The following is a 9,109-nucleotide window of genomic DNA, read 5'->3' on the forward strand; positions in this document are numbered from 1 at the left end:
CTGTAATGAGCCTCCAGCACAGGCTAACTGAAGTGAGTGTGTGTTTGTATGTGTGTGTGTGAGTGTGTATGTTTATGAGTTTTAATACAAAATCAAGCCCCACAGTGAAAGACATTGTCACAGTAAATGCACATTTTTATTTGTGCAAATGAAACTGTACTTCAGTCTGAACAGATGTTTGTATGAGAAATCTATAATATATTAGAATGATTTCATATCAGCCTTGTATTTTAAACACTGGTTCAAGCTTACTGCAGACTGCAACTTTGGCCTTTTTCACCAAGGGGGCGATAACTTGGGTTTGTTTGTGTGCCCTCTCTGTTTCACTCAGACATACAAAACACACTCAGGCCAACACTTTGTATTAAGCGTGGACCTGAAAGCTGATAGCAACCCAGCTGAACACCTACAGTATGTTAAGACAGAGCTCTCCACCACCATCATCACAACACCAAACGAGAAAATTTATCTGGGAAAAATGGTGTTCATCCATCCAGTAGAGTTCCAGAAATCTATGCCAAGGTGCACCGAAGCTGTTGTGGAGGCTTATGGCAACAGATGCCTTACTAAGAGACTTTATATTGTTTTTTTCCTCTAATTTGTCACCCTCTCACTGTGGCACAGGTCTACAAAATCACACAAAAAATAATCAAATCGGTGTTCAAGTCAATAAACTCTTTTCCCTTTTTACATTCAATAACTAATTTTGATTAATGTAACGATCACATAGATTCTTTGTTTCTGAGAAATCATGTTTGTTCACGATTTTAGCATGGTGGACAGGTTTAAACATTACAATACCCATTAGCATCGGCTGCCGTTGCTATGGAGAAGAAGCCAGTCAGAGGCACAAAGCAGAGGTGAAGTCACAATGTTTCGTCATTGAAATTGTGAACAAAACATGGCCCCACAGTTAGTGAATTATTCCAAAACTGCCCCAGAATCCACAAGTTAACTGATTTAAGTCAAGCAGATTGTGAAGTGTCAGTTTTCTCAACACTGTAATTCTTAGCTGTCACACTCCGTCAGTGGTGCATGTCACAGAATTCTAAGCTTGGTGATTGGCTGTTTCTTGCTGAAATGCACCATGGGAATTGTAGCTAACTTCTCCCTTAAAGTTTTTATGTACACAGGCTTGTACTTTCAATGTTTTGTCAAAGAACTAGATATTTACAGAAACAATTGTTCATCCTTTGCACTGATGATTTAACCGACACAGTTTCATGCCGATCCAAGCTGTAGAAGTGCACCAACTGTGAGTCACCTAACAATGTCTAAGGGAAAAAATTAACAGGACTTATTTCTTGAACCTGTGGTGCCCAAAATAGATCTGCCTACTGCCTACAACGCTATAATCACTATACAATACCACTGAAAGTTGGTTCCACATGGTTCTACTATGCCTTCCTTACTGCACAAGGCATTTCACGCTCAAGACAGATGTTCCTGTCCTTTAAGTAACCCACAGCAACCAACAAGAACAGAAATTGTCATTTTTAAGGGAGATTTTGTCGACAATGACACCAGGGATCTCATTTTCAAACCAGTCAGCCAGAGAAACCAAAAAGTCAGGCAGAGACATTCCCCTCAGGGATTAGGGATTCAGTGTCTCACTCAAGGACCCGACAGCAGCTTGAGCCTGGGCCCTTTGATTAAGCAACAGTCTCTCGCTGCTCCTGCTGCCACCCTGCTGCTGCTTTGAAAGGTACAGTGTGATCCTGTAAAAACTGCAACAAGGATAAAGCAACCCAGATCGAGACAGGATCAACGAACACATGTATGTCAACTTGCAATGTGTTAAAACAGAGATGTAGAAGTGTGAATTAAATCAGTCTGAAGGTGCATCAGCCTGCCTCTCCAGAAATTGGCATCATGCTTGGCCAGACCACATGGCAGATGCAAAGTCAGAGGATACTAACTGGCTCCTGCCAACAGTGCCCATTATCTGCTGGGCATGCATGCAGGGCACAAGGTTAAACTAACAGGCCTGCTTGTCCTAGATCAAGCCTTGCTGAATAAACACACTAACACACACACAAACACAGGCACAAATGGCTGACATGACAGTACAGCATACTGTTTATGAAATTGATAGATTCCAGTGAGTGGAGAGGTTGCATTGGCGCCAATCTACATCAAAGTCAGAGAAACATGCAAATGGTATGCATGTATGCTCTAGACCTGTGCATGTGTGTGAGAGAGAGAGAAAGAGAAAGAGAGAGGGAGTTGCTGCTTGCATGTAAACAACTCTATTAGCGAGCTGTCCTTGGATGATCGAGGGAACCATGGCCTCCATTCCTTTCTCCAGTGTTCTGCCTACCAACCTTCCCCTTTTCTTTCACTCTTCATTCAAGCAGCACAAGATGGCACTTAATGGCATACTTAACAGACTGTGAGAGCTTTTATTGTTTTCACTGTCACCTCTCATGCATCCACTACCAGTCACTGCACAGTGCATGCAAGACTTCTAGCAGTGATAAAGTGTTGCTAGCCTTCTGTTCAGATGTCCATTTGACATTTTCCATTTCCCCTCCATTATTTTAATATTCAATTCACACCTCATAATACCATTACTGTCAAAAGCCTGCGTTGTGTCCCTCAGTGTCTCATGTTCTCATTTTTCCACTTTGACAATGAGCTCAGGAGGGAAGGGTGAAGATGAAGAGTAGCAGGGGAGACAAGAAGAGCAAGAAGAGGGACACATCGGACAAAAGAAGAAAGAGGAGTGGGGCAGAGCAGAAGGGAGAGAAAGAAGAAAGGAGATGAGGGTTTTTGTTTGAAAGAAAGAGTGAGGAAAATAGAAGCCAGCAGAAGGTTGAAACATTCGAAATAGAATTTAGAGGAAAATAGATGAATGAGAAGAGAGAGCAGGCAGGAGAGGTTCAGGTGTTTCTAGTCATGCTGGAGGATAAATATGTGTCTGTGCTCATTCATTATCTACTTTTCTCTTTCTGTGAAGCCACTCATTTCTCTTCAGCCAATTGCAAAGGGTTTATAGAGCCTCTTTTGTGTCTCCGCTCCATAGAGCTCAAAGCATATTGTCGGATCCAAGCTTCACCTTCAGGTACTCTGCAGTCTTAATAGTTCACATAAGACCTCCTCTAATCTCACACTCCCCTGCAGCTTGCACATGTTCAGCGCTACTTCATCATCATCCAAAGGACTACACAGAAAGAAAGCTAATAGTGTTGGAAATCTTCTCTTCTCATCAGCATAACTGCCGTGGGGCAGAGCACACAGAAATGCAAACGTTTAACCTTGGAGCTGTCTTTGGTTAACATATTGCACCATTACCTCCTCACACTGCAGTACAGTAAAAGGCAGATGATACTACTTGGTGTGTGCATGCATGTGTATGTTTACATGTGTGATTACCTCAAATTTCAAACCCTTATACCTGATTGTAATCCCTCACTCTGCTATCAGCTTGTTTGCAGCGGAAAACATTTAACTTTAACAGAGGAAATCTCTTACGCACACACCAGCTGCAACTGTGTTATCTTTAGCATTGCCTCTGAGACACTGCCTATTACCGTACATCTAACCAACATAAACAGAGCACGTCCACACACTCACACACACAGCTGTTCAGATGCACAGCCTAGGGCAGAGGCAGGGAAACAGACAGAAGCATGCTCTCATGAGAAACGAGCTATGTTATCTCTGTTATCTCCCTCCCCAGCTGGGCGAGGCAAGACACAATAACATTGTCACAACGATCGATGCATTTCCACAATTCACAGAGCTGATGGAGTGGGTGTCAAACTCTGTAACTTACTTTTTTACATCCCACTCCCCAATGCACACCCACACAAACACAAACACCTCCCTACACATTCTCAGAGCTATTCAATCAAAAGCCATTATCTGAGTTATGAGGAAGGTCAAAAACATCAAAGGTCAAAGCAGCTAGTGGATGTGTTGGGAGGAAAGTTTATTATGTCATTATGCTGCTTGGCAGCTTTTATTTGCCAGTGATGAAGCTTGTGTTGTGTCACAAAAACGTATCTCACCCAGGGAGGAAGAGGGATGTCTTAAGACCTAAAGGTGTGTCTTGCATGCGAAGTATGTCATATACTGTAGTCCTGGTAATTCCTAAAAGTTTCTGTGTAGAGCTCTTGTGAATAGCTGATTAATTGACTGACTGACTGACAGAAAACTATTTTAATAATTAATTAATCGTTTAAGTAATTTTTCAAGCAAAAATACCAATCGTTCTCTAATTTCAGCTTTTTAGTTGAGTAGATTTGTTGCTTTTCTTTGTCTTATATGATAATAAATAAAATATCTTTGGGGGTTTAAAAAAAACAAACTGTTGGTCGGATAAAAAATAAGCTACTCAATGACGTTACCTTGATCTTTATGATGAATCGAGAAAATAATCAGCAGATTAATTGATACTGAAAACAATCATGCATGACATGACACACAATAATACCATATATTAAAACAGTTGGCATTCATGTGAATGTATGAACCAAATAAATGAAAGTAAAACATGTTTTAAACAGAAAAATAATTGAATAGAAACACAATATACAGATGGGATTTTGCCTACATTTGGCATATTGTGGTATCGATAGATATACTAGCTTGTTATAGGATTTTCATTATTAACTTCAGCCATGTTGCCTTATATTCAAGAATTGGTGGGGTTTACCAGTAGCAGCATATGGACTGTTTTTATCGCCAGACTGTTTCCTGTGTGATTTTACCTCTTACAACCTCAGCAAAGACAAACATGATCTTGTAATGAAAAAGAGAAAAGGTTTGGTTTGCAGGTTTTATTGTGCATGTGTGCACACGCCTGTGTTTGTGGGCGTGTGTGTGTTTGGGTGCATGGTATTGTATGCCATCAACATGTGTCTGTGTGTGTGTGTGTGTGTGTGTGTGCTTTGGATCCTAACAGAATGGTGGAGAACCATGGGGCTTGGCTTTACTGCTCTTTATGAGTTTCATGATTAAAGGCCTGTGGCATTGAAGACTCTTTTAATCACTGTCTCTGCCTGTTTGGGTCTTGATGGTTTTCTCTAGAGCTTCCTCTCTCCCTCATCCAACATGAGCCTGGACAAAAGCCTCTTTCAACAAGCCGAACTCAGAATCCTGCTCCATCACAAAAGACAGCGTCTTTTTAACTCCCATTTACAAGACAAACACTATGATGAATATAATATGAAATAGTAAAAGGTTTTTTATATAGTATAATATCAGGATTTAACTGTCGAAGACAGAGTGGAGAGTGGGGAAATAGAGATTCCTCAGAGCAGAGAGGAGGAGAAATAAATTGAATCAGGGCCAGGCACATGTGTAGTTAAAGAATGGTATCTTCCACTTAAATAATTAAATTTCTCAGAAACTTTCTCTATCCCAAGTAGAGAATAAAGAGTCCTGTGATTAAGTTAAAGGTGAGTGTGGAAGAATGGAAAATAAATTCTGTAATTAGCTAGTGCATTAGATTTAATTTGAATGGTATTGTTTCCTAAAGCGGTTGTGGGTTAATTGAGACAAACATCTGTAGTCATTGCCATGGAAGCATCTGGCTTCTCTTGAAATGAAGGACTCAACCTTTAATGAGTAAAATCCTGTCTCTTTCCATCTATTCTATAATTTATTTATTTATTTAGCACCAATTCATAACAGACGTTATCTCAAATAATAACACCTAAACACTGTAAATGGCAAATACAAATAATTAAAAAGAGTGCTGTAGAGTCCTGGCACCGCAGGTAAAATAACACTAAAACAAGACTAAGAGGCACAATGATTTATTAGCTGATGCATTATAGGTTTTACACTGCCTTAAAGAAAAAGAAAAACATCTGAGAACAAGCCCATTTGAATCTGTTGTTTAGAGCCAGAGCACAGAGAATGTTTGGGATGACAGGTATCCATCAATTAAAGGTGAGGAGATAGAAATAACCTCATGGTGAACAGTGATTATACTGCACAGGGTGGTGACGCCCGTATCGGCAGGATGACCTCAGTTGTCAATGCCGTTACAAATGACCGTTTCAAAGAATGATTTATATGACGACTATCTGATCTGAGCAACTAAAAGTACTCATTCACCAACCACCTGCAGCATTTTATAGTGGAGGCGCCTCACCTGAAATGAAGAGCACCCAAATTAATCCAATTTTATGAAAACAAGCAGTGGGGCAACATCACATAGCAAAGGCCACATATTTAATGAGCACGTCAAATGTTTAACCCATCATTTAGTAACTACACCAATAACGAGATGAGATGCATCAGGACCTGCTGGATCGATCACGTCAAATGTTAATCAGAGCAGCATGTTACAATGTCGGGAAAAAAGAAAACCGTCAGAGTAGAAATCAAAACAGCCCAAATAGTCACAATAAGGAGCTGATGTATGAGAAAAATCTCAGTGATGTACTGCAGCTCAGACACCAGGTTGACCTTATAATCACCATTTCGACACACTTTTTAACTAATAGAACTTGCATTGAGTTTAAAGTTAGTTTGCATTGAGTTTAAAGTTAGTTCAAAGTTAGTTTAAATAGCTGGCCGGTCAAGCCAACTCAACTGATGTTGCCACTCAGTAGGAGACAGGATATGAACAATCTTCCGTGTCAAACTCTCAAGCTTTGTTGGTCCAATCAAACACTCACTCACCCTGTAACATCACACTAGTCCCACAAGTTGTTACCTTGTCAGGTAACAATAGTGGTTTTATGTGTTAGAAAAAATGACCTATGCCGGGGTTTTTTTTTCTGATATGGACAGTTCTGATGGTTGAGTAAATATTCAAATAGATGTTTTTTCTATGAGTCACAAAATTCCGTGTTATGTTTGTTTCTTCAAGTCAGAGACAATGGGTAAGGAGAAGCCCACACTGTCTGTTCACGCCTGCACATTTCTAAACCCACTATGAACTTTCTATCTTTGATTAAGCTGCCAAGATGCTAAAAGCAAAGCTATTGGGTACTGCCTGCGGGGAGAACAGAACAGAGATAATGTGATAGATCTTGGTCTCTGAGGTATTCAGGCTTCTCAGTGTTTTTTTTTTTTTTTTTGTCAATTCTATGTCTTATTAATGTATATAAGTATTTCTACACCTCATTTGGCAGCTTTTTAGATCCCAGCCACTACTTGTAACGATAAACAAAACATAGGCTTGTGTTTATATATACCCAGCAAAGTCTTGTTGGAAATATGTCACCTATTTGCAATACACTACTAATAAGCAAAGTCTGATCCAATTATCAGCGCAGCAACGTATACAGCTATGTTGACAGGAAGAAAACAGCACTCACAAAGCCTCTCTCTGTCTATAACACACAAACACACACACTGAGGCTGTCACACACACAATACACACAGGCAAACACTATACAGCACGGAAAAACTGCAACACTGGACATATCTGTATCTTTATTACTCCTGTATTGAATCTTAGTGAGTTTTTACACCTACTGTTTGTTTGCTTTGTTCCTAATTAGCAGCTATACTGTATTGCTACAATGTTGAACCTTCCTCTTGGTTCAATGTCTAAGCAAAATAAATTTTGTACACATTCACCATGTGCAATTAAGTTCTCAGTTGTCAGAATTTGCAGGAGTTTATGATTTTCTTCCACAATAAAGGAATTATCTGGGAAAAACAAGGAAATGGCACTGTGGCATACAACAAAACAAACTCAATGAAGCATATAGGCATCAGGTTTGAGTCTGCATCATTGATTTTGTGTTGATTCTCATATTTATAAACCAGTGTTTATTTGCAGAACATTCACAAATGTGAATCAAGGCTGCATCTTTGTGTTACTATGTTTTAGTAGAAGAGGAGAAGATGTGCTCTAATGAGCACCATCCAGCAATATTAACTTAACAGTTTGCTTGGAAGTGTTCTAACGTCATCATCAACATCGTCCGTTTAAATTGGACACAAGCTTTATTTCTAGGATTGCAACTAACGTGTCTTTTCATTATCGATAATCTGACAATTATTATCGTGATCAATCAATTCATCGTTTAATGTACAAAATGTCAGAAAATAGTCAAACGTTCCTGTTAGAATTTCCCACAGCCTGCAGGTGCGGTGGGAAATGCTTGCTTGCTTTATTTGACCAACAATCCAAACTCTAAATATATTCAGTTTATTATCATATATGACAAAGAATAGCAGCAAATCCTCACACTGAACAAGCTGCAACCAGAGAAGGTTTGGCATTTTTGAAAAACAATTAACTGATTATTAAAATTGTTGTTGATTAATTTTCTGTTAATCAGCTAATTGATTAGTCGACTAATCCTTGTAGCTCAATTTATTTCCAAATATTCTTTCAGTATTACACAAATTGAATCCATATTTTGAAAGAAAAATGTTTATAATTGTTTATAATGGGTTCTATAGTGTTTCAGGTTATTAAGCAGAGAATATAGATTTTCAACAACCCTTTAAATGGCTGCATTGAGCACCATTCCTCCCACAGCTCAAGGGCTGGGTGAGGCGCTTAGACATTGCAGACCTGTTTTCTTCAGTCTTTCTGTAATGTCATCAATGTCAATAATGTTCAGGCACACCCAAGGTACTATCACCTATTGAAAAGTGTGTTTAATTTAAACTCCAAGGTGTCCAAAAGTCCTCACAGCCATTAGACAGGTTTTTTGGACAATGGGCACCAAAATCATGATGAAGGAAACTGATACTGAAAGGTAGATGGTTTAAATCCATATTACAGCTGGGCAGTTGTAGGCAGGCAATGGGTAGCTTTGCTATTTCTTTAAAAACGGATCAACTCTAAAATGGACACCTTTTGCGTTGTTGAAATAAAACAGACAGAAAATGTTTCTCTAACTTGACAGAAGCTATATAAACAAGAATAGGCAGATGACTATTTTTACAGATGAGCCACCGATTTAGCTGTCATTTTGTTTTTTCTCTGCTCCATTTACATAAATGAGGTGTCAGCTGGCACCTCCATAGCCTGTCAGGGCTGAGTATGTACAGTGGTGTGCAAAAGTGTTTGTCCCCTTCCTGATTTCTTATTTCTTTTATTTCTTTTTGCATGTTTGTCACACTTAAATGTTTCAGATCATCAAACAAATTTAAATATTAGTCAAAGATAACACAAGTAAACACA

Source organism: Siniperca chuatsi, linkage group LG8 (assembly GCF_020085105.1).
Source record: "Siniperca chuatsi isolate FFG_IHB_CAS linkage group LG8, ASM2008510v1, whole genome shotgun sequence".
Classification (NCBI taxonomy): Eukaryota; Metazoa; Chordata; class Actinopteri; order Centrarchiformes; family Sinipercidae; genus Siniperca; species Siniperca chuatsi.